Genomic DNA, 26,686 nt, shown 5'->3' with positions numbered 1-26,686 from the left:
GGCGAAATGGCATTCGGCGAAGTGACCCATTCGGCGAAATGTCATTCGGCGAAATAACCCTTTCGGCGAAATGACTTTCGGCGAAACAGCTTTCGGCGAAATGGCTTTCGGCGAAATGACCCTGATCCATATTTAACGAAGGCCATTTTAACCGAATGCCATTTTTGATAAAGACGATTTTGTCGAAATTCATTCTTACCGAAGGTCATATTTTCCGAAGACAATTTTTTGCGTAGCCCATTTTTATCACAGGTCATTTTTACCGAAGATCATTTTTTCCGAAGGCCATCATTGCTGAAGGCGATTTCGTCAAAGGCCATTTTGCCGAAGCCCATTTTTGCCAAAAGCCATTTTTGCCACAGTTCGTTTTTGCCGATGACCATTTTATGCGAAGGTCATTCTTGCCGAAGATCATTTTTGACGATAACCATTTTTGCCGCAGTTCATTTTTTCGAAGAGCAGTTATGCCGAAGGTAATTGTTGCCTAAGGTCATTTTTGCCGAGTTATTTTACCGAAGGTCATCATTGCTGAAGGCCATTTCGCCGAACCCCATTTCGGCCGAATGTTATTTTTGCCAGCAGTTCATTTTTGCCGAAGGCGATTCTTGCCGAAGGCCATTTTCGCCGAATGAGTTGTTTTACCGAAGGTCATTTTTGTTAAACCCACTTTGCTGAAGGCCACTTTGCCAAAGACCGTTTTTCTGATGGCCATTTCTGCCGTAAGCTTTTTTTTTACTGAAGGTCATTTGTGATGAAGCCCATTTTGGCCGAAGGCAGTTTTTGCCGAAGGTAGTTTTTGCCTAAAGCTATTTCTGCCAAAAGACATATTTGCCTAAGATAATTTTTGCCGAAAGTCATTTTTGCCAAAAGTCATTTTTGTTGAAGGCCATTTTGACCGAAGGTCATATCGTAGAATGCCATTTTTTCTATGACCAAAATCGGGATTGTATTTTTATCAAAGGCCACTTTAGCCGAAGGCCACTTTTAACGGTGGACACTTTTACCGAAGGTCATTTTGAGCGAAGGCCATTCTTTCCGAAAGTCATTTTTGCTGAAGACCATTTTATCGAAAGCCATTTCGCCGAAGAAAAACTTGCCGAAGGTCATTTTTATCAAAATCCATTTTGGCAGAAGGCCATTCCGTCGAATGGTTAATTTTATCTAATCAAACAGTTGTCTTAATATCATGTTAAATTAGATTTCAAATTAAGTAAAACGAAGTATATCACAGTAAAACAAGTTTTTTCGGTTTTTTAACGATATCAAACTAACTGGAGATTATAAGAGGAGAAAGAATATGAAATCATAGAGCCATAGTACTCAAGGAAGAGCAAGGATGTGAAGAATAAAGTGCGGAAAAGTGAGACGTGACAAGGGTCATTTAAGTAAGCAGAAGGCTTCTCGTATCTAAACTTTTACCTTCTACCAGAGGAGTCGAACTTAGGCATCTTAGCGATACGAGTCATCCGAGTCTCTGATATGTCAGAAAGTAAAGGCAAATGGATTCTGAGCTGAATGATAGAACAGGAAAAGTGATATTACAGTTTTAGCATAAAATAAGAGGATTTATTTTGAGAAGCACAAACGCAGAAAACCATGGAGCGACCCTGGCCGACCATCGACATCAACTGCAAAGTCTAATCAAGTCAGAAATGTGTCTTGCACTACAACCTTCTCAAACCAGGAAAAATTGTAAATAATAATCGCTAAAAAAAAAAACAAATGATGATATTGAATCAAGCATTCATTACTCGAAAAACGATCAGAATGCTTCATAAGACACAAGAAAGTTATTTTGTAGCACACCAACGCTCACGCAAATACAGCAAAAGTGGTCTAAAACATAGTTTTGGAACTTAGATGGATACTTTCTCCCCACACGCCAAACTACCCGGAATTGGCCCGTTGCGATTATCATTTACTGTTATCGATGTCAAAGATATCAAAAGATCAACAGTTCTTTCAACGTGGTGATTCGAGAGATGATGAAATATGGAAAAATACATAGCTTTCGAAGGCAGTTACTAGGAATAAGGTATTTCAAACCTATTACTTACAATCAACAGGTTACAAGGCTATTGTACCAATAGTCATCACATTAGTAGAGTCGCTATATCATTTTGTCAATTACTCCAAATTCAATTATCGAGTTGTGTTGAAATCGGATAGAATATTTTTACTTCGGCAATAAGAAGCAATACCGCAATGAAAATGACAAGTCGTTAGTTGCCATATTGGATCGAGTCATTTAAGTTACGTTTTCTTTTATTTGCTTTTCTGACTTGAAAAAAACCCACAAAAGCAATATTTAGAAAACCGCCGCTTACAGCTAAGACGCAGATCAGTTTACTATACATACAAAATCCATTCCATACAGAGCACTAACGATCAAGTAAGGAATAATTCCCCAAGCTGATTAAACTGCAAGATGAAATGTTCACATTGTGCTACCAAGTACTAAGTACCAACACTGAAATCAATCTCCCACATAGAAGAAAAAAAACACCGAACAAGCAACATCCTACGCCTACTCTGTTAAACTCGAATCGAAAAAAATGTAGCTTTTCTCAAAACAAACAGCAAACCAGAAAACCACTTTCTCCTGTCTGTCTAGTGAACCGTTTCGCACGTTGCTTTTTTGTTGCTGTTGCAATACTAGAAACCAATTGGATTGGATAACTCCGTCAAGTAAACCCGACGGACGCACGGGGGAGGAGGGAAAGAATTCGCTACGGTAAGGTGCTGGGCAAACTTACCATTTGACGCAGACAGACCACTTACAGCTGATGGTGCCGGAGAGATAGCCTCTTGCGCCTTGCAGCCACCAGTGAAATGAAAAGCAATGCTGACCGTTTAGGCCAAAGCACCAATCTTACAAGCATAAGTGCGGGTGAGGGTGCGGGTGGATGTTGTCTCCGGTTTTAGCGAACAGGTTTGCGCAAACTTTCCTTCCGCAATTGGTTGACAATTACAATTCGCATTGAAAAGGCGTTTGCTGTAGATTATTAGACAGGGTAGTTCAAGAATCTAATGTTGAAATACTACGTGACGGGACATAACTTTCCAGTTGCACCATTTTCTAATATCTGACCATAAAGATTATTTTCTAACTTCAAATTTTGTGTTCTCATTCGAATTTCGGACGTCGTGACGAGTAGTCGCCTTCAACCACCAGCAGCAGCAAGGAACGGAATGTTGACTTAAATTCATGCATACAATCTTAAAACTTAATTCAGAACCTGGGTTATAGTCTACCTGAACTCTGAACATAATTTCAGGTTTAGAATTTAGTTTCTGCCTTTAATTTCAGAATTTGGTTCTGGATTACAGAATCAGAACTAAGAACTATGACTCTGGAACTGAGCCTTGGTTCAGAATTCTGAAACTGGTTTCCTGACTAGATTTTGAAACTGAATTTAGTTTCCTAATTCGGAATTCTAATCTTGAATTCAGGTTTAGGATTTCAATTCATGAATTCATGAACAAAATTTAGGAATTTTAGATCTGGGTTCTGGAGCTAAATGTTAGATCTGAGAACCGAACCTAAATTTAGAAAAATAGAACTGACCTCTGAACCAGAATTTATTTATTAAATTCAGTTTTAGCATCCATACCCAGCATTCAGAACCTGGAACTATATTCTGAACATTGATTTTGGAGCTAGATTTTGGAACTAAAATCAGTTACTTTATCAAGGTTCAGAATTTTCAAGTTTAAAATTCAGTTCTAGAACATAATTCAATTCCTGGATTCTGAAAATGAGTTTAATTCCATAATCTCAGAACCGAATATATGATCTGATTTCTTGTTCTGGATTCCTGACCTGAATTCTGAGCTTATCCCAGATTTAGAATTCAGTCCTTGATTCCAGTACCAGAATTCACTCCAGCCTAGAATTTCAGCTCTGGTGTAGTAAAACTAATGATGGCAAAAAAACTCAACAGTTATAAACATTGGATGAGTTTCGCAAAACGGTTAATTTTAGAACCATGAAAAATTAATCCCAAAGCATTATGCGAAGTTCACCTCTACTGTCTCTAGTGTCTAAATCTACAAAAAAATGTAGATTAAATCCCGGTGAGATGCCACACTTCTTTAAAAATCTATATTTCATCAAAACCATTTACCGAATCAGAGCTCATTGTTATAAAGATTGAAGGATCCTATTATCTATTGAAAAATGATTTTGCAATGAAAAATAAAATTAGTTCTTGATATTTTTATTCGAATAAAAAATGCAAATCCGGGTAAGATGCCTAACACCTCACGTATAAAAAACTCTAGGAAAAAGGGGCATTTTACATATTTTTGCGTTATTTTACGAATAGTTGATATTTACACACAAAGATCTATTTCTAATCAAAATCAAACATAATCATTAAGCAGACTAAAGGCAGCGGTAACCGACCTCAAAACGAATAAAATGTAAAGAATACTTATCAAAATAACGATTCGCGATAACGCCATTTAGAAGTGACATGCATTAGGTACAGTCTAAATTCTCAGGACGGTAGTCACGTGATTTGAAACCAACCGAATCCCCAAACCTAAGTCTAAACGCGATATTAAGAACAATTAACAATTTGACTAATCTACAAAAATGAATATTCATAATTGACATTTGATTTACACTATCTGAACTACCTTTGTAAATTACTAACGACATGTTGTTCTTTAAACTAACAGTTTTTCTTCTTAAATCTCTAGACAGCCGATTGACGAGAAAGAAATGTTGAAAAATTAATAATGAAAAAGAAGGCAATTGTTAGCTTATTTGAATTTATTTCTGATCATCTTTTTATTTTCGAATGAACCGATTCGTATGAACAACTATCGCTTTAGTTGAGTTTTCTTCGGTTTGTCTCACAGTGCAACTTTATGCTCAGTAACTACTCACATCCTGACAGTTTCAAGACAAATTTTGAGCTTGTCCTGTCCAGATCTCATACTTCATACCCGGCTATCACAGTAAATACCCAACTATTTCAACTAAAACTATTCTAGACGATCAATTCAACGTCCCCCGCAACATGACCGAAAGTGAATAGTGAATAGTAACACTTTTTTGACTGATAGAAAAGAGCAGCTATTGCTTACGTTCTGCGTAACAAATACACTCTCACACAATCACTCGCGCCAATACATCGAATCGATATACGAGATATCGATAGTGCGGGATATATACCGACGCGACATCCCGCCCGGATTTACCCTATTTGTTCCGTGCTATTTAATTTAATGTTCGCAAAAAAATCGTTCTGTAGTATAGATACACCGTTACAATTCAGGAAGCAAAGCAAAATTTCAAAATTCACACAATCTCCTAATACAACGATTGTCTATATTCGAAAGTGTGAAAAAAGCAAGTCAATTTTAACCGTGTTCACGTACCCCAGTTATGTCTGTGACATTACCTACCCGCCTTTATTCTGTGGACGTATTATGGTCCTATGCGCAACTCCTGCATTTTTTTTAAGATCCTAATTCCGGTTGCAGAATTACATAATGGTAAGTGTTTTTAAAATTTTCAACCTTCGTTCTAAGCACGATACAAATATCGTAGAAAATCTTATAAATTTGACAAAAAAAGTAAATTTTAGGTCATGTTATTTGACTGCCATACGACCCGACCGATTCCGAAAGTACCAGAAATAGTGGAACTCACCTCGTTTTCTCATAGATGTCATAATCTCAGCAGTTCCCAACTTTTTTGTACAGTGGAACCACAATAGTTCTTCGCGAACTCCACGTATCAAATAAATTTTGTGCGCTGGAACGGTCTATTTCGAAAATTACATAGCATCAACGGGAAATGATACACAAGCTTGAGAAAATGACAACAAGATCTTTACATTGACCTAAAACTATTATAATATTGAACTTGATGCAATTCAACAACACGTACCACTGGAAACAATCAAATCCCAAAATTTTTCTTTGGGAATAAACTACCATAACCTTTTACAATTTGTAAACAGTTGTGTCAAGTTAATATAGATTTAAATGTGGCAACCCTGCACGCCATACAAAATTGATCAAAGCACGCTGTGTGCTAGGCGGTTGTGTTTTTACTTCTTCCGTACCAGCACGTACCGGATTTGCATCATTTTGTATGACATTCGGAAAGTTTTGACACTCATCGCCCGATAATTTCGGAATCGGAAGTATTTGTTAAGACACTAAGAGCTTCTTCAACCGCTACTGAGAAATCGAATTGAGTTCCGTTTTTGTGTCTTGACACCACTATTACGTTTGGAAGCGGTTTGAAAGTCCCAAAATAGATTTATATATCCACTAACTAACAAAATCTGCCAACTAGATAAATTTACCAGTAAGTTTTATAAAAATGTGCACCTCGTTTTGCCATCTCTTTTGAAAAAATACTCATGAAATTGAAATTTTTTCACTCATCGCGCTGTAGTACTAGAACCGGAAGTCAGATCTGGATTAACTTTTTGGGTACATTTTAAATAATTTAAAGACCTTTTATTTGCATCTAAGTTTGTAAAAATCGGATTTGAAATTTCCGAGAAAATTGAGTGTGCCTTTTCTAATAGATTTGCATATATTGCCTTGTAATTCCGGAGCCGAAAGTCGGATCGGGATAAAATTCCATAGCGAGCTTCCATGGAACCATAAGACCTTCCGTTTGAATCTAAGTTTATAAAAATCGGTCACGTCATCTCTGATAAAATCGAGTGACATTATTTGACACATACATACATACATACATACATAAATACACACGCATATACACACACAGAAATTTTGTGATCTCGACGAACTGAGCCGAATTGTATGACACTCGGCCCTCCGAGCCTTCGATCAAAAGTCGGTTTTCACAGTGATTGCATAGCCTTTCTATATGAGAAAAGCAAAAAGTGTTTCATGGAAATGATTCGCGGCCACCAAAAAAGTACTTCGCGGACCTGATAAGAGAGCTGTTTTGCTTTATAGATTATTTTTGTTGCTGCGCAAACCAACCTTTTTTGTTTTCTTTCAAGATTCAAAAATATTCTGAAGAATACCACAATAACTTATATGAGAATGTGAGTGGAATGAGAAAGGTGGATTAAAACAGGTTTTTTTTTTCATTTAAATGCCGGTGAATAATACCACCGGATATTAGAATTTTTCCTCATAAAGAGTGTATCGAAAATAAACTATCCACATATATTTGTGTTGTACGCATGCATTTGTGATGGTTCTTTATGCTCAGTTCACAGCATGCTGTGCGTTTGGCTGTCAGCTTTCGTTTGTTTACTTGTTTGTGCAGTTGAAAATCTGCGTTTTCAAAATGTCGCGTATTGAAAAGGAAGTGAAAATTAAGGTTCTGGACACATGGTTAAGTGGGAAGGGTATTACTATGCGAAAATTAGCGAAGCGGTTTGAAATTCATCATGCCAGCATTAAAACCATCAGTAATAAGTTTGGGGAACACTACTCTTTGGATGAGCTACCAGGAAGAGGCCGAAAACCTGGTTCATCCAACCCGAAACTGGACCAGAAAGTGGTATCTCTAATCATGAAGAACAAATCAATGTCAATACGTGATTTGGCCAAAAAAGCAGAAACGGGTGTCGGAAGAAGCAGAAAATCTCGAAACAAAGTGTAGAACAGAAGAAGCGAGCAGCAACAAGGGCCCGGAAATTGTATTGGCGTCTTTTGCAGTGTCCGGATGTATGCGTTCTGATGGACGATGAGACTTATGTAAAGGAGGACTCAAAAACAATTCCAGGTCCACAATACTTTACTGTCGTCGTTGGGGAGTTTCAAGTGGAGAAATTCGGCCGAAAGGTACTGGTATGGCAAGCAATATGTTCCTGTGGTTTGAAGTCAACCATTTTTTACACTACCGGAACTATAAATACAGAAATCTATCGATCTGAGTGTCTACAGAACAGATTGCTGCCTTTATATAAGAATCATAGTACACCTCCACTGTTTTGGCTGGATTTAGCATCGGCTCACTATGCCACAACCACTCTCAATTGGCTTGCGGAAAAGGGTATAAATTTCGTTGAGAAAAATATCAATCCACCAAATTGCCGTCAGCTTCGACCCATCAAACGCTACTAGGCAATCGTGAAGAGGGTCTTCAAGAAGACTGGTAAGGCAGTTGGAAACATGCAGGAGTTCAAAAAAATTTGGGCTCAAGCGTCCAAAAAATGCGATGCAACACTTGTCCGGATCTTGATGAAGAGCGTTGGATCAAAAGTTCGAAAATTCGTGAAGGAATAACTTAAATTTCATCCGGCTTTCATTATGCTCAAGTTTAACCTCGTACAATAAAGGATCAATTTTTAGTTTGAATAAAATATCGTTTTTATCATAATTTGAAAGAAAAATTTGTGGATAGCTTATTTTCGATTCACTCCTTATTTTGAATCAGCGAAATTCGTCAAGTAACCGAAGTGATCGAGCAAATTTTCGAAGCCCGTGGGTGAACTAAGGAGCATTCCGATATGAGCGTTTTGTATCGATCGAAACAAATGGTAGTAGGATGGCTCCAAGTATGGACAATAATCCGAGTGAGGAAGAATGGTTCACTCACTATTATCCAAAAAGATGTATCGTTGTTAAACGCCGTTTAAATTTTACATCTGAAGTTCTGAAGTATGTGCTTATTTTACAGTAACATGCAATGTCTTGATTAAATTTGTTTGTGGGGCCGTATCTGAATTTGATTTATAATAAATTAACAATGTATTTTCCTCAAATTCAAAGCTCAAATGATTATTGAAAATAATCATCTTTTCCTATTTTTTTTTGTATTCCGAAATGTTATATATCTAGCATTGGCGAAACATTGACAAAATTTCATGCTTCAACCAAGAAGTTAGCTGGTATTTGCACCTTTATTATAAAACTATTGTGAACGCTAATCTTCATGTGTAAGATGAACATAAATCTGTTTGGTTATAATTAATTTAATATCAGGTGTACAACTTTGCTTCCGCCGTTTTTATTTTTCAAAATTAAAAGCTTTATTGCGAAAAAGTGCTTACACATGTATTATTCAAAGTATTGTCCGTCAGCGTCTAGCGACAATTTTCTCCCATCTTTCCGGCAATTTTCGGATCCCGGCTCGAGAAAAGGAGTCCTCTTTTGACGCTATCCATGAAGCAATCCATTTTTTCCAACTCTTCGAAGGATTGAAAATGTTGATCTACCAGGCCGTGTGCCATCGAACGGAATAGGTGGAAGTCAGAAGGGGCGACATCTGGGGAATACGGCGGGTGGGGCAAGACTTCCCATTTCAGCGTTTCCAGGTACTTTTTGACCACTTTTGCGACGTGAGGCCGAGCATTGTCGTGTTGAAGGATGACTTTGTCATGTCGTTCTTGATATTGTGGCCGCTTTTCTTCTAGCGCGCGACTAAGGCGCATCAGTTGCGTTCGGTAGCGATCTCCTGTGATGGTTTCACCCAGTTTTAAGAACTCGTAGTAAATCACACCGAGCTGATCCCAATACAAATCATAACTTTGGCGTTGTGAATATTCGGTTTTGCCTTTGACGAAGTAGCATGCCCTGGCTTTCACCATGATTTTCTGCGTTCAGGATTATCGTATCGAACCCACTTTTCATCACCGGTTATGTTTCGATGTAAAAACCCCTTACGATTTTGTCTTTAAAGCAGTTGCTCACATACAAATAGACGGAGCTCGATGTCCCTCGGTTTCACCTCGTACGGCACCCAGTATCCTTCTTTCTGAATTATGCCTAGGGCCTTGAGACGTTTACATCTGAAGTTCTGAAGTAATGGCTTGCTGACTCACTCCCAACGATTCGGCAAGCTCTTCTTGGGTTTGGCACGAATCTTCATCAAGCAATGTTTCTAGTTGTTCATCTTTGAAGGTTTTTTCTCTTCCACCACCATGTTTGTCTTCGACATCGAAATCACGATTTTTAAAACGTTGAAACCACTTCCGACACGTTCTTTTATTCAGAGCTATATCTATGCTGGCCGCATCCTTCGGTCCGCGTGGGTCCGCGGAAAACACCCCCAGGCTACGAAGGCCCGGCGGGTGGTTCGCATGCTGGTTTTCGACTGGAGCGGTCTTCTGTGGGCGATGATGGGGAATCAAAATTGTACACCTGATATTTGAAACTTTTTATTTATCTACGAAGGAGATTGAAAAATCATCTTTTCCTGGTAATACATTTTCAGTACAGTTTACGATAATGCATTCAAAAATAAGATTTGCTGGTGCAGTATAAAACTTAATTTACATTTATTCTTTAATCAGTAAAGTCTTCAATTCAAAAACTGGGGGTTATTTTGTTGAACACTGGAAACACATTTCTAAACCCAAAATGAATTCGACAAAATAACAATTTTGTAGAGAATTTGGATCCATTGTTTGTGAAGTTCTCGTCTTTTAACTCGGGGTTGTGGAGTTTTCGAATCATATTCGGAAATAAAAGCTTCGCTTATATTCTAAACAAAAACTGAAGTATATCGTCAAACAAAGCGACTAATCCATGCACGGTACACAATAATTCAATTGAAAAAAAAAATCCATTCGCTCACAATATCATAGTTTCGCCTGGCACATCTTGCATGTTTCATATAAACGAGATTTACAGCCTAAACCAATCTGTTTTCCAGTTCGAAAAAAAAAATGCTCGAACGGCCCAGTAGATCAAGATCAAACTTTCCTGCTGGCATGTTACCAACATACGTGCCAAGCATGTTCGCAACTACAACTAGGACGCATAAAACTATGTTTTCAATACTTCAGACCTCTTCCCTTTGCTGCCTACTAGGTCATCAATAACATTTCCCCGATTCCCCCGGCATTTGTAGCGTACTTTCTCGCTTACTTGTTTATCTCTCACTATGTCCACACACGCACACACACACACACACACACACACACACACACTCAGCAAAATGCTCATGTTTTCGGATTAGTATCCCTAGTAGAGTATGGTTCTAGCTATCGAGCATTCATGATGTTGAAAGGGATATCTACTATCGATGCAGGAGGGAAGGTGTGACAAGGAACCAGTGTGAAACAGCCGGCGACGAAATATGCTGAAAGCTACAAAGCAGTAAGTGGACTAAATAAATCAACCATCGATAGTTTCCTACGTATTTTCCGACAGTCCGGCATTTATTGTTCTATTTTTTTTTTGTTGTTGTCTCAAATGAAATCACTGACGGGAAAAATTTGTCGTCCGAGTTCGAGTAGAGGACAGCAACAGCAAAAAAATGCATCCACGGTGAAAATCTGCACACAAGCCATGAAGCTGTCAACGATTATCGTGCATATCGCGTATATTATCCGACTGACACCAACGTTTCCCGACAGCGTCCGTGGTTTTGCTGTGCGGTTTCGGTATAAATTCCGAATGGACATCCGGATATTTCTGTGGTCGGCGGTGCAGCACCGGTTATGAAACATCCATTTTAGCGAGTGATAAATGGGCTGATTATAGTCGTTTCGGTTTGGGAAAGATTAATCTTTTCCATGACAAGAATGCAGGAGCACACAAGGACATCTTTTAGTATGGCACCCGGCTAGTGACGACAAACCATTGGAGTTTTGAAAAGCTAGTGCATACGACATTAGGCCGCCATTCCTCAGCCGTTCGGCACTTTCGTCGCACACGCATCCCGTCCAATGAGAGAGAGAGAGAAAGAGATATACCGATGATGCGCCGATCTGTTTCAGAATCATTATTTTTTTCATTTGTGCTAATCGGTTCAGTTTTATCAGCTTTCGATGACAACATATTTGAGGATTTGGTGCAGCTTGTGAAACAATAATTACCAATCCTCACTCTTCACCTAACCACAGGATTTTCTCTCGATCACAGCGAATAGTTGTGAATCTGTTTCCCTCAACACATGCACAGCCAGGGAGTAGGGAAGCAGGGAGTATCAACAACTAAAGAGTGTACGGGTTCAAATCGCATCACTTTCAAATGGCAGTCACTTTTTACCCATTAGGTATTTTCAATAAGAAATTCCATTACCCATCATAAGTTTGATGTCACAGAAGACATTATAAAAATACATGATTTAGCAATCAATTTGCTCATGTGTACCACGGAGCACTCCATTTGTGATAACGATCTACCGACAGGTTTATATATAAAAGAATGCCTTCGAAAGCGTGTACTTCCGCTTCTGAGATCACACAACGGCTCTACGCTATGCTGGCCGGATTTAGCCTCGTGCCATTACTCAAAACATGTTTTGCTGAGGCTGAGGTCAATTTCAGGCCCGAATGCACCGGAAGTACGGCTAAATGAGAAATACTGGGCCATCATGAAGCAGGTGCATCAGAAACATTTTAGGGAAGTAAAATCGGAAGAAGACATGAAGAAAAAACCTGTTTTAATCCACCTAGTGGTGTAATGATGCCTTTCTCATTTTCATTTTTTCTTGTATATTACAGCAGAAATTCCCCGAATTACTACAATTTAAAAAGCTTAGAAAATAGTTCTGAAGACTTCTGATGCATAATACTAACAATGCAAAGCCTTGGAATTACCTTCCTGTGGTGGAATTTGACCTTCTGTTTCAACAGTCTTCGCAGCCGATTTAGAGTGTACAGAACCATTGCATGGCTGGTGCTACGATTCTACTGACACTACGAATCCTTACAGGTCAGGGATCGAACATACGACGACTGGTTTGTAAGACCAATGTCCTATAGATTAAACCGCCAATCCGGGACGTTGCATGAGTTTTGAAAAAATAATGTACCGGTAGCCAGACGTGGATAAAATTTAGTAGATAAATCATGGGACTATCAATGGTTTTTTTGGTTACAGACTCTCATAATCTGCTAGAGGAATTAACTAACCAATATAAAGAGGTAGGTTGTGAAAAAAATTCTTGAAACTGACATTTTTACACAAGCACTCTACCTCCGGAACCAGGGGTTTGATTGGAAGGGAAAATTGGAACATTCTATGGCATCTTAAGACCTTTCAGTAGAATCTTAGATGGCAAAAAGCGGTTCAGCCATTTCCAGGAAAAGTGAGTGACATTATTTTCACATTTTGGGTACATATCACCCTGTAATTCCGGAACCGAAGGTTGGATTCAAATGAAATTCAAAAACTTTGTATGGGCGAAGTGGACCTTTCATTTGTATTTAAGTTTGTGAAAATCGATTCATTCATCTTCAAGGAAAATGAGTGACATTATTTTCACAGTTGCGGTGCATTGTTTTCACATTTTCGTTGAATATCCGGAACCGGAAGTCGGATTCAAATGAAATTCAGGAACTTTGTATGGGACCATAAGAAGTTTCATTTGAATATAAGTTTATAAAAATATTTGTCACACACGCACACGCACACATACACACACGCTCACACACACTCTCTCTCTCCCTCACACACACACACACACACACACACACACATACACACACACACACACACACACACAGAGAGAGAGAGAGAGAGAGAGAGAGAGAGAGAGAGAGAGAGAGAGAGAGAGAGAGAGAGAGAGAGAGAGAGAGAGAGAGAGAGAGAGAGAGAGAGAGAGAGAGAGAGAGAGAGAGAGAGAGAGAGAGAGAGAGAGAGAGAGAGAGAGAGAGAGAGAGAGAGAGAGAGAGAGAGAGAGAGAGAGAGAGAGAGAGAGAGAGTCGAATTTTGTCGAATTTTTAATGAGTGATGCAATTTGAGTCCGTACGCCCTTTACAGCAAGTTTTGAAGTCTAGACAACAATCTCATCTGTAGCACAGCTTTTCACAACGCACAACTACTTTGGCCCATTTCCATCACAAATTCCTATCTCATGCCTCCATGGCCCAAATCCTCACAAATTCCTATCTCATGCCTCCCCGAGCGTCTATGATGACATTTGGTCAATAGAACGGCGTCGACTGGGTGCTATCGCCTTCTGCGTTAGTAGCATAATGAGAGGGTGCGAAATGGCTTGTAGTTTGAAGCTCATCCTAAAGTGCAATATTTATCATAGTATACTGCAACATGTGGTTCTGTTGTTTGTTGCATTATCTGTTAAATATTGAATTGAATTATATTGCATTGTATTATATATTGTTATTATTATTATTATTATTATTATTATTATTATTATTATTATTATTATTATTATTATTATTATTATTATTATTATTATTATTATTATTATTATTATTATTATTATTATTATTATTATGTTGTATGGTATTATACTGCATTGCATTATATGATATTATATTGTATTATGTTATAGTATATTGTTAGAATATATTGTGTAATGTTATATTATAATGTGCTTTATTATATTATATTATACTGTGTTATATTATGTTATATATTATTACATTACATTATATTATATTAGGTGTACAACTTTGCTTCCGCCGTTTTTTTTTCAAATTTTAAAGCTTTATTGCGAAAAAGTGCATACAGATGTATTATTCAAAGTATTGTCCGTCGCTAGCGACAACTTTCACCCATCTTTCCGGAAATTTTCGAATCCCGGCTCGAAAAAAGAAGTCCTTTTTTGACGCTATCCATGAAGCAATCCATTTTTCCAACTCTTCGAAGGATTAAAAATGTTGATCTGCCAGGCCGTGTGCCATCGAACGGAATAGGTAGTCAGAAGGGGAGACATCTGAGGAATACGACGGGTGGGGCAAGACTTCCCATTTCAGCGTTTCCAGGTACTTTTCGACCACTTTTGCGACGTGAGGCCGAGCATTGTCGTGTTGAAGGATGACTTTGTCATGTCGCTCTTGATACTGTGGCCGCTTTTCTTTTAGCGCACGACTAAGGCGCATCAGTTGCGTTCGGTAGCGATCTCCTGTGATGGTTTCACCCGGTTTTAAGAGCTCGTAGTAAATTGTTATTCATCTTTGGAGGTTTTTTCTCTTCCACCATCATGTTTGTCTTTGACATCGAAATAACCATTTTTTAAACGTTGAAACCACTCCCGACACGTTCTTTTACTCAGAGCAGCATCACCGTAAGTTTCTGAAAGCATTCGATGCGCTTCAGTTGCATTTTTTCTCGAATTGTAGCAGAAAAGTGAAACTTCCCGCAAATGGCAAGAATTGGGCACATAAACAGACATTTTCGAGCGTGAATAATACGAAAACAAGAACAACTGTCACTGAAACGGCGATGACAATTCGTTAGGCACTGTACACACTCACTTTAAAGGCATTATCATCTATGTATTTTAACCAGCCTCAGCCGGTACAGCCACCTATCGGAAAACGGCGGAAGCAAAGTTGTACACCTGATATTATGTTATATCACGGAGAACACATATCCAACAGACATTCGTACGTGCAAAGTCGTGTGCAACGGTGATTGTATACTTTACACAACTTTTTAAAAAAGTTTGTACTAGCTTGGTAGTAGACTGTATTGCATTAAATGTTTAATGAATTATATGTATTATATTGTTTTGTATTGCATTGTGATATATTATATTGTACTGTATTATATTATACCATCAGGCGGGTTTAAGCTGGTACAGCGAAATTCTTTATTATATGGCCGGATGTTCTTGCTGTAAGGAGCCGGGTCCTCAAAACCCATTTTGGCCTTCTTAACAGCAATTATATGAAAGCTATCTGATAATTTCTTCGGGTGTACCGCAAGGGAGCCATCTCGGACCACTTCTTTTCGTGTTATCCGTGAACGATCTTTACAGTGAATTGTCGTCATTTAAAGTAATGTATGCTGACGATCTCAAAATTTATCGCATCATTACAAGCCTTGTGGATTGTTGTGCTCTACAAATGGATATTGACCGAATCCTGGATTGGTGTGACAGAAACGGCATGACAGTAAACGTTAAGAAATGTAATGTGATCACTTTCTCACGGGCACAGTCTCCAATTATTTTCGAATACTCCATGATGATGGCTTCAGTTGAACGAGTTTCGTCTATTAAAGACTTGGGCATTATTCTCGATTGCAAGCTTCGTTTCATCGAACAGTTTTCATTCGTTACTGCGAAGGCCTATGCAGTTTTGGGACTAATCAAACGAAACACTCAAAACTTCAACGACGTGTACTGCCTCAAGACAGTTTACATCGCACTAGTACGCAGTATTCTGGAGTATGGAGTTACAATTTGGGCTCCGTATCTCCGGTGCTTCATCCGATTCGCACTCCGAAGACTACCTTGGATAAATCGTCCTCAACTACCTCGTTACGAGAATCTCTGTGCTCTCATCAACCTACCTACTTTACAAAACTGACGAATACTCCTTCAACAACTCTTCGTGTTCGACCTACTGAATGACAACATTGATTGCCCCATACTACTGGAAAGAATTAATTTTACCGTTCCGAGAAGATCATTGCGAAGAACGGATTTTCTTCGTCGCTCACTTCATCGCACACAGTATGGCCAAAACAACCCAATGGATGTCTGTTGTCATCGTTTCAATAGCGTGTATCATTTATTTGATTTTAATATGAGCAAAGACACATTCAAATCGAAAATTCTATTTTTAAGTTAACATAAGTGTGTAGCTATAAAGTAAAAGTCTGTGCGATAGGTCACCTCTAGTCGAAGACAATAAAGAAATAATAATAATCAAACTGTAAGTCACTGGTAATGCCTTGAACTGATGGTGGCTTCAAACATACATACATTTCTACTCCTAATGTCAATGTATTCTTAACGGTTTGCCTTCGACTCAACAGTACATTAGCAGTTCATATTGACCTGCTAACGTCGGTTCAACATAAAATACTAAGCAGACGTAAAGTTAAAGCTATAAGCAAGACGCTTTTTGCACCGAAGTCCACTTGTCTTTACAGTAGTGCCGAAAGGACTAAGTTTTGTTGTGTGCACTTAGTACAAACTGAATCCCATGCGGTACCATAATCTCCAAACACCTGCTGTCACAAAGTTTCATTCCTCCGGCACTTCAGTGAAGACAGAATATTTCGGTGCAGAGTAATTTGCAAATGGCATTAACTTTACGTCTGCTTAAGCGGAACCCTGTCGGAAACAAAAGCAACTTTGCATTTAACTGTCTTGAAAAAGAATCAAAGGTTCGCTCCAGATTCCACTATTAAAAAAATATTTTGTTTTGATACTAACGTAATAGTGGCAGAAAGACCGGTATTTCGAATTCTATTTGCATTGATCCTTAGTGTCTTAAGAAGTCATTCGAAATACCGGAAAAACTTTGAACTTTGCATTGTTTGCTTTTTACCTTTCTCATATAGAAAGGCTATGCGATCGCTGTGAAACCCGACTTTACAACCGAGGAGGGCCGAGTGTCAAATACCATTCGACTCAGTTCGTCGAGATCACAAAATGGCCGTGTGTATGTGACAAATAATGTCACTCAATTTTCTCAGAGATGACTGAACCGATTTTCACAAACTTCGATTTAAATGAAAGGTCATATGACCTCATACAATTTTATTGAATTTCATTTGGAAATTCTTCTGGAGTTAAAAGGCAATATGTGCAAATTTATGAAAAAATGCGCACTTAATTTTCTCGGAAATTTCTTAACCGATTTTCACAAACTAAGAAGCAATATAAGGTTTTGAATTCTTTAAAAAGTTCCAGAAAAGTTGATCCAAATCCAACTTTCGGTATTAAAATGCGATTGGTGAGAATTTTCAATTTCATGAGTATTTTTTCACAAGTGATGGCGAAACGAAGTGCACATTTTATAAAACTTACTGCTAAATTCATCTAGTTGGCAGATCTTGCTAATTAGTGAATATATATAACTACTTTGGACTACTAGTACACGGTTTCCGCTTCCGGAATCACCGATAATAGTGAAGAAAAGCTCAAAAAATCGAACTTACTTCGAACTCTCAGCAACAACCGAATTCAAGAATCATAATTCAAATTAAAGCTCTCGTTGTCTTGAAATATACTGTGCAAATTCATCCAGATCCAACTTCCGGTTCCGAAATTATAGGGCGATGAGTGTCAAAACATTCAAAATGACCATGCAAAGCTGCCCGCATACGCATGGCTGCCAGATGGCTGACTAAACGCTGCCAGCTGGAAAAATATGGCTGGCAGACATTCTGGTGATCGACTGCCTCACCGCTGCCAGATATACAACAATACAACCGTATCGACCAGGATTTTTTCTCATTAAAATCTTTGACATTTTCAGCGAAGGTGAGAAGATGAAAACGCTCGGCTAACTTAGATACAGGCGACTTTGTTTTGTCAAATTGAATTTGACAACCGTCACTGAATCAATTTTTGGTAGCCGTCTGGTGGCCATGTCTGCCCAGGTAGCCAAAACGCTATGCGGGTGGTAAGCGTCGGTACGTTCGGCTTTACTCCGTTCGCAGCGTGCTTTGTTCAATTTCGTATAGCGTGCAGAGTTGCCACAATTATTGCCTTTCTCATATAGAAAGTTAATGCAATCACTCGAAAAATTGATTAGTGCAAATTGGCCCAGGGGGCCGAGTGTTCTATATCATTCGACACAGTTCATCAAGCTGAGTAATGTATGTGTGGTGAACGGGTCTCTTCGCCGAAGGCCATTTCGCCAAAAGTCATTTCGCCGAAAGTGTAATTTCGAATACATTATATTATTATTTTTTGTGTTATTATGCCTCCTGTATAACTGATGTGGCGACGCCAGCTGAGTTAGCCGCCGACCCGCCTTCGGAAGCGGCGGCCTCTTGCACACAAACCTGTAACCGCCACGATTGCCCGGTCTACTCAAAGCTAGGTTTCTTTGCTTTAGTTAGGACAGCACACGAATCAAATAGATGTGGCGAAGCCGCAGTAGATATTTTTTCACTTAGTAAACGGAAAATACCACATACATTTGCTTGGTAGATACACCTATACAATTGCTTTGATACTTAGTGGCTGATAGTCTACAAGTTTCCTTGGGAACTCCGCTCTGAAGTTCATGAATCAATCTTTATTCAAGAGTACAAGAATCAATATTTATTCAAGAAGTACAATTGTAGGTCAACAAAACGGGCGTACATTCGTTTGTTTTTATTTTAAATCAATTCCAATTATAATATTAAGACAATTGCAGGAATCGGCGAAATGACCCATTCGGCGAAATGGCTTTCGGCAAAATGACCCTGATCCGTATGTGTGTGTGTGTATGTATGTGTGTGATTATGTGTCAAATAATGTCACTCATAAAATAAAAAATCTCGTAGTGCCATAGGTTGCTTTTGAATTTCACACCGTCATTTAGAGCGACGAAGGGTAAAATTCTTCTAGATTTGACTTAAAACTGATTCAGTTTGTAGGCTATATTAGTTACTTACTAAACGAACCGACTTCCCAGTTCCTGGTTCCAGAAGTACCAGAAATAGTGGTCAAAAACTCTAAAACGAGACTCACTCAATTTTCTCAGAGATGATTTGATCGATTTCCACAAACTTAGGTTCAAATAAAAGTTCCTATAGTCTCATCAGTTGCTGTTTAATTTAATTCGAGTGGGTTCCATCATTTAGTGCGACGAAGCAAGATAAAAAATCTTGTTTACTTGATATCAATATTGAACAATTGAAAAGGTTATGTTATGAAAGTTTATTTTATTCAAAATTGAAAAAAAAAATTCTTCACAGAATCTTCTAGTGAAATTTATGGATATATAAGTAATATGAAAAAGGCATAATTACACCACTAGGTGAATTAAAAAAGGTTTTTTTTGCCATTTCACCGTGGTATTCCTGAACCAGAAATTCGATCCGGATAAAATTCAATAGCAGGCTATGAAACCAAGAGACCTTTCATTTGAATCTTCGATTCTTTTATTTGGATTTATCTATTTTTAGACACACTTTTTCACCAAATGCCACAGATTTTCATTCCATTGATGGAAGAATGAGAATTAAAATTTAACTGATTCTCTCTGCAGATGTTCTGTTTTGTTTCGTCTTGTCGTAGGGAAACGTGGGAGACGTTGGCATTGATACTCTCTTTTGTACCATAAGAGATGAAAATACTTCGTTTGGTTTTGGTGGCGGTCATTTGCGATGTGGAGTCGCACAGTAGGCGGAATAAAAATATTGCGCCACAAAACATGCTAAGTGAACGCAGTTTCATCTAATTGACTTCACAGAAGTGGGATCTTTCGCTGATTAAAATCAGAATCAACGACAAGAGATATTTTTGTTTCGACAAAAATTCTTTTTTGCTCCGCTACTCATCTATCTATTAAAGATCGTTTAACAATTCCGAAAGCAAACGCCATCCGACACCTACTCTACCGAAGGATTTTATCCAACATCCACTTGAAGATGAAAATTCCACTGGCAATGAATCGTAAGCCATTTAGAATCAAACACATTCTCGTTGTTCGCTTCTGGCGAGTTTTTTTTTCTTTTGTCCCTCTATTATCCTGATAAAATGCTGTGCTCACATGAGAATTCCAAGCATTAAGGACACATTTGTGCCATTCAGTGCAGCGTAGGAAAGTCACTGACGTGTTGTCTTTCTATTTTTTAGCAGTGCCGTGTCAGTTCGAATCTAATTATTCAGCGCTTGTTAAGCTAGAAATAGAAACGAGACACTAAATGTGTGTCAGATGCCCGATTCTTTTTATTTTCAGAGCTTTTATTCGTTTGTTTGTATGTTCAACTTTTTAAAAGTATTTCTGAAAACACAAGTCAAATTTTAATTACTGAATTGAAAAACAAAAATCCTATTTTTTCATACAAATTTTAGGCAAAGCTACTTCAACAAATATAATCTTTCGAGTGTATCGAAGCCATTATTCGAGTGTTTCCAACATTGTCCAGGGGGAAGCTGTCGTTCTTAATCAGGAAATTTTCTGTTCTGTTCCAACTAATGCGTAGAGCTTTGGGAAAAAACCATCCATCCAAAACAGGCTCCATTTTCCGATGAGAAAAACAAAAAATAAAACAGCTCCGGTAATCAGTGCTGAAAATTTATCGTTCCGAGCAGCATTGGGAAAAGCATTCTGAAATTTAACGATGTCCACGGGCACGTCGTAAACAACTTTATGCTATCATTTGACAATGATGTTGATTTTATACGTAATACGTGAGTTTTTTTTTTCAAGAAAGATAGATTAGTTAAAACTCTAAGACTTCAAATCTTAGTTTTCTATCAATTACAGAACTTTTACTAATGGATCTCAGTAAACTTACAAGTTCCTAAGCATGTGAAAATTAGTCATGTTATTCAATTCACAGCTTTGACTGGTATAGCGTGATGGATTAGTCGATGCCTTTCACGTAGCCCACCTGGGTTTGATCCCCAACCCTGCACCAAGGACCAGAAAGCTTTTCTGGCCCGAAGAGTCGAATGACCTTAAGATTAAAACCTCTATAATGGGAACAAAAAACAGCTGAACTGGAAAGCAAAACAGACACAAAACTTTCGTGTTTTAGATGTAATATTTTGTCATCACTCAAAGAAATACGGCATACTTGGATTTAATTCAAATTCATGTTTCATTTTTTCTAAAAGTGCACTCAGTGACAGTCCAGGAAATGGTCGATACGACTTATCATTAGAATTTCAGATGTTCGGTTACGAACTGGAAGTGTCGATAGGGTAAATTATGATTGGCGCTAGCTACACACAGGACACTTTCTTCAAATATTCGCATCATTACACGTTTACACCAAACAAGGCGGAGCTAACGGGAAAAAAAATCTAATTAATCGAATTTTCCAGTGATGTCAGTTAATTTTAATGCGAAAGCCCACAGGGAACTGCCCTATGGGGCTGTTGGAACTGTTGGCGTAGGACTACACAACTGTTGTCAAAATCACTGCGAAAATTTGTTTCGAATACCTAGGCAGCCGTTTTTTTGTGTTCTGTATAAGCTTACTATCTATGCGAAATATTTTTTAAAAATCAAATGCAAAACAAAGCAGAATTCTTAATAAAATTTCTTTTGCATGAGGCGAACGGCGCATAAAATACATTCACAGAAGGTTCACTTGATGATGTGCTCAGCAATCTTTTTCACGATCTTAAAGAGCTCCACAGAGATGAAGTCGGTTCGTCTTTGATTCTTGTTTTGTGTTGGGGTCTTACTAAAATTCGAACGCACACACATTGAAGAACGAAAAACAAAAATTAACAAACGGTTATATATCAAAAACTCTCTGTGGTGTTAAACAAAGATGACTGGTCTTACCTGGTTTCGTCTGGTCCAGTCTGGTCTAGTCTGCTCTAGTCTGGTCTAGTCTGGTCTAGTCTGGTCTAGTCTGGTCTAGTCTGGTCTAGTCTGGTCTAGTCTGGTCTAGTCAGGTCTAGTCTGGTCTAGTCTGGTCTAGTCTGGTCTAGTCTGGTCTAGTCTGGTCTAGTCTGGTCTAGTCTGGTCTAGTCTGGTCTAGTCTGGTCTAGTCTGGTCTAGTCTGGTCTAGTCTGGTCTAGTCTGGTCTAGTCTGGTCTAGTCTGGTCTAGTCTGGTCTAGTCTGGTCTAGTCTGGTCTAGTCTGGTCTAGTATGGTCTAGTCTGATCTAGTCTGGTCTAGTCTGGTCTAGTCTGGTCTAGTCTGGTCTGGTCCAGTCTGGTCCAGTCTGGTCTAGTCTGGTCTAGTCTGGTCTAGTCTGGTCCAGTCTGGTCTAGTCTGGTCTAGTCTGGTCTAGTCTCTCGAAACACGCAAAACATTTGATATTTTCAATTTAGTTTTCGACTCTTCATTACATTAGCAGTTTATATTAAACTGCTAACGCCATCGAAACGGTTCAATGAAAACTGCTAATGTCTACTGCAGAGTCGAAAAGAAGAAATTAAAGTGATTGCTTCAGCTACCCTTGTAAAAAACTGAGGTTTTTTATTACGCGATTTTTCATGTAGTTTCTTTATACGTGGATTTCCGAACGAAGTTACGCTGTTTTCTTCAATACGAATTTTTGAAGTTACGCGTTCTTTTACAGTGATTTCCGTAGTTACACGGTTTTTTTCCTACGTGGAGTACCGAAATTGCGGGGGTTTTAAATACTAATTTCCTAAGTAACGTGTTTTTTATATGCGGATTTCTGGTGTAACAATTTCCAAGTTATCGATTTCCAAAGTTATGCGTTTTTATGCAAGTTTCCGAAGTTACGCGGATATTAAAATTATGCGTTTTTGTGCGGACTTCCGAAGTTGCTTGATTTCCTAATGCGAATTTCAAATGTCACGCGAGGCGAAGAGGTTTTTACGTAAATTTCTGGAGTCTCGCGTTTTTTTGAGCTAACTTTCGAAGTTATGCTGTTTTCTACCTGTAGTCCCGAAGCTGGCGATTTTTTAATGCAATTTTATATGTCACGCGATTTTTTTACGGATTTCCAAAACTAGGCGGTTTCCGGATTTCCGAAGTTACGCGGTTTGTTAACTATTTCACGACCATAAGCTGTCCAGGACGAAATATGTCAGTACAACACAATATTTTAGCTATTGTGAATGTAAAGAAAGAGAATATCACCAGAAAAACATAGCAGGGTGCATAAGTTTCCGATAATTTCATGGGAAATATTTTTTCCTATGATCCTCAGAAATAAATAAACGAAGAGTTGGGTTTAAGTTACGCTTTTTTTACGTAAATACATAAATTTCCGAAGTTACGCGTTTTTTATGCGGATTTCCGAAGTTGCACGGTTTTTTAATGTCAATTTCCAAAATTATGAGGTTTTTTTAACGCTGATTTCCAAAGTTACGCGGATCTCCGAACTGTGATATTTAGTCCCAATTTCTGAAGCTACGCTTTTTTTACTTGGATTTCCGAAGTTACACGTTTTTCACGCGGACTTTCAAAGTTACAACTGATTCCCGAAGTTGAGCAATTTTTTAATGGAAATTTTTGAAGTTACGCGGATTTTTCAAAATAAGCGGTTTTTTGCAGATTTTCGAAGTTGTGCGATTTCACGCGTGCTTTTTTTGGCGCGGATTTGTGAAATTTGGCGGTTTCTTACGTTTCTAAGTTACGCGTTTTTTATGCGGATTTTCGAAGTTGCCCTGTTTTTTAATGTCAATTTCCGAAGCTACGCGGTTTCCTTATGTGGATTTCCAAAGTTACGTGTTATTTTTTTCTGGCGGATTTCGGATGTGATGTCATTTTATTCTACGGTGATTTTCAAAGTTATGCGTGTTTTTTGTGGATTTCTGAGGTTACGTGAATTTCCGGTTTTCTTTAATTGCGAATTTCCGAAGTTACTCGGTTTTACCTTTATATATATATATAAAAAATAGATATAGAATTCGCTCGAAATTAAGAAAAATTTTCCGAGGCCCAGAGGGCCGAATGTCATATACCAATCGATTCAGCTCAACGAACTGAGCAAATGTCCGTGTGTGTGTATGTGTGTGTGTGTCTGTATGTGTGTTGTCAACTAAGAGGTCGAGATCTCAGCGATGGCTGGACCGATTTTGATCAAACTAGTCGCAAATGAAAGGTCTCCCCGTCACCCAGAACGCTATTGAATGGTTTCGAGATCGGATGTTTACTTTTTGAGTTAAACAAAGTTTTATGTCAAAATTTTAAGTTTTTTGACAATATCTGTCACAACTAACATTGAAAACAGATTATGTTTTTAGACTTAGATTCCGCACGGTAATAGCTATCCAACAAGCCATAGATTGTCAAAATCCGTCCATTTTTAACGGAGATATAGATATATTTTTGTAAACTACTTTTCGTATTATTCCAGTAGTAGGAGTTTTACGCGTTTGATGATAAAGCGCTGTTTCGGAGCCAAATAAAACATGATTTTTTATTCTGTTACATACAATTGTTCTAAGTACCAAAAAGACTGTGCACAGCATCTTTTTTCATGGAATTTTGCCTCGGACCGATTTTAGCACGGCTCGTTTTTGGCAACATAATCGTTCGAGTATGACATGTAAACTAGATGACAGCAGCATTTTCAAGTTGAAAGTATATCATAGTATGTCATAATTATTTTGATTTAAACTACTTACAGTAATAAATGCTAGAAGAACATAACTCCCATAAACCATTCGACTCAGTTCGTCGAGATCAGCTAGTGCGAGTGTAACAAATAATTCCACTCAACTTTCTCGGAGATGGCTAAACCGTTTTCTACAAACTCAGATTCATATAAAAGTAGTATACTCCTAAATAAGGTTCCTGAATTACGTTTGGATCCGACTACTGATTGCGGAATTTTCTAGTAGATGGTACCCAAAAATTTAATTCGCACTACAATTTCTCAAGGATGTCTACACACTCTTCAGGTGAATTGAACTGATTTCGACTGCACCGATTTTAGAATTCCGGTTCCAGAATCGTTCGAATCGTTTCTCAAAGCTCAATCATTTTCTCAAAAAGGCCAAATCGAACATCAAAAACAAAAATTCGAATTGAAAGACTTATGGTCCCATACAAAATTGGTTAATTTTATCCAATTCTTGAATTACAGGATGATGAGATTTAAAATTCATACAGATATAGAAGATGGAAATTGTTTGGCGTATTAATTTATGACCATACGAATCATTTTGGGTTATGCTAGTTCCGGAATACCGGCTCTGGAAGTACCATAAATAATGACGAAAAACTCTAAAGTGGAACTTACTTCGACATCTCATGGAATGTTCAATCGATTGTCACACGTTTAGATTGAAATTCGATTCGATTTGCAGTTTCAACATTACAGGGTAATGAGTGATTAAAATCTCAATTTGCCTTTTAAAACTACGAAAATTAAAATAATGTCATGAGCAGGCCCGTGCGCAGGGGGGGGGGGTTTTGGGGGTTTTAACCCCCCCCATGAAGAATTTTTTTAAAATTAAGTTTCATGAACAATGGAGTACTTATTATATTGAAGTGCAAATAACTTGACAATTCATATTTTTTATCAATTTTTTATCAATTTATAAACTGACATAATTTGAAACCCCTCACCCCCCGCGCACGATCCTGTCAGAATTCGTTTTACATTTTTGGACACCCCCCTCTCCCCTTGAAACCCCCCCATGGATGATTCCTGCGCACGGGCCTGGTCATGAGAACTAAAATACCGAAGAATATCCATGCAAAAAACACATGTGTATTGATAAAAAAGGTGTCATCTCACTGGTGGATTAATCACGTTTTTTACATTTCCGTTGTTACGCGATTTTTTTTTCGATACAGATTTCCGAAGCTACGCGATGTTTTTTGTGCGGTTTCTTTTCAAGTGGTATTTTTACGTGGTTTTTCCACACGTATTTTTTCTGAAGCAACGCAATTTTGTTCTACGCAGTTTTCGGAAGTTACGTGCGGATTTCCGAAGTTGCGCAGGTTTTGACTGCAAATTTTCAAAGTCACTTATTTTATAGAGAATTTCTGAAGTATTTCGATTTTGTTTTACGTGGAGATCTGAAGTTACGGTTTTTTACGTGGACTTCTGAAGCAACGCGTTTCACGTGTTGATTGCCGATGTTACACAGATTTTCGAAACTGTGCAGTTTTTTAATGCGAATTTCCTAAGTCACGTATTTATTTCCGCGCAGATTTACGAAGTAATGCGGTTTGGTTTTACACGGATTTCCGAAGCGTTTTTTTTTTCAAGTTGATTTCCGAAATTTTTTCCGAGTATCTCCGCGAAGTTGCACATATTTTACGTGAATTTCCGTTGTTACGCAGTTTTTTGTTCCACGCGGATTTCTGAAGTTACTCGATTCATTTAATGACGATTTCCGAAGTTACATTTTTCAATAAATTTTTCTAGTATTATTATTATTATAGAGGTCTTAACCTTAACGTCATTCGCCTCGTCAGACCAGAAAAACTTTCTAAATGGGGTTGAAAATCAAACC

General features: G+C 38.1%; 2 protein-coding genes across 3 annotated transcripts in view; one reads left to right on the top strand and one right to left on the bottom strand.

The window, feature by feature from the left end:
* The window catches only part of LOC131432449 (actin-histidine N-methyltransferase), a 359,207-nt gene that overhangs the window by 154,483 nt on the left and 178,038 nt on the right, over nucleotides 1-26,686 (bottom strand). The gene's annotated exons all lie outside the window — the stretch shown is intronic.
* Nucleotides 1-26,686, top strand: part of LOC131432448 (uncharacterized) — a 215,411-nt gene that overhangs the window by 28,617 nt on the left and 160,108 nt on the right. The window lies entirely within an intron of this gene.

This window comes from Malaya genurostris, chromosome 2 (assembly GCF_030247185.1).
Source record: "Malaya genurostris strain Urasoe2022 chromosome 2, Malgen_1.1, whole genome shotgun sequence".
NCBI lineage: Eukaryota > Metazoa > Arthropoda > Insecta > Diptera > Culicidae > Malaya > Malaya genurostris.
The sequence above is the reverse complement of the archived record's forward strand: the minus strand, read 5'-3'. Positions and strand labels throughout refer to the sequence as shown.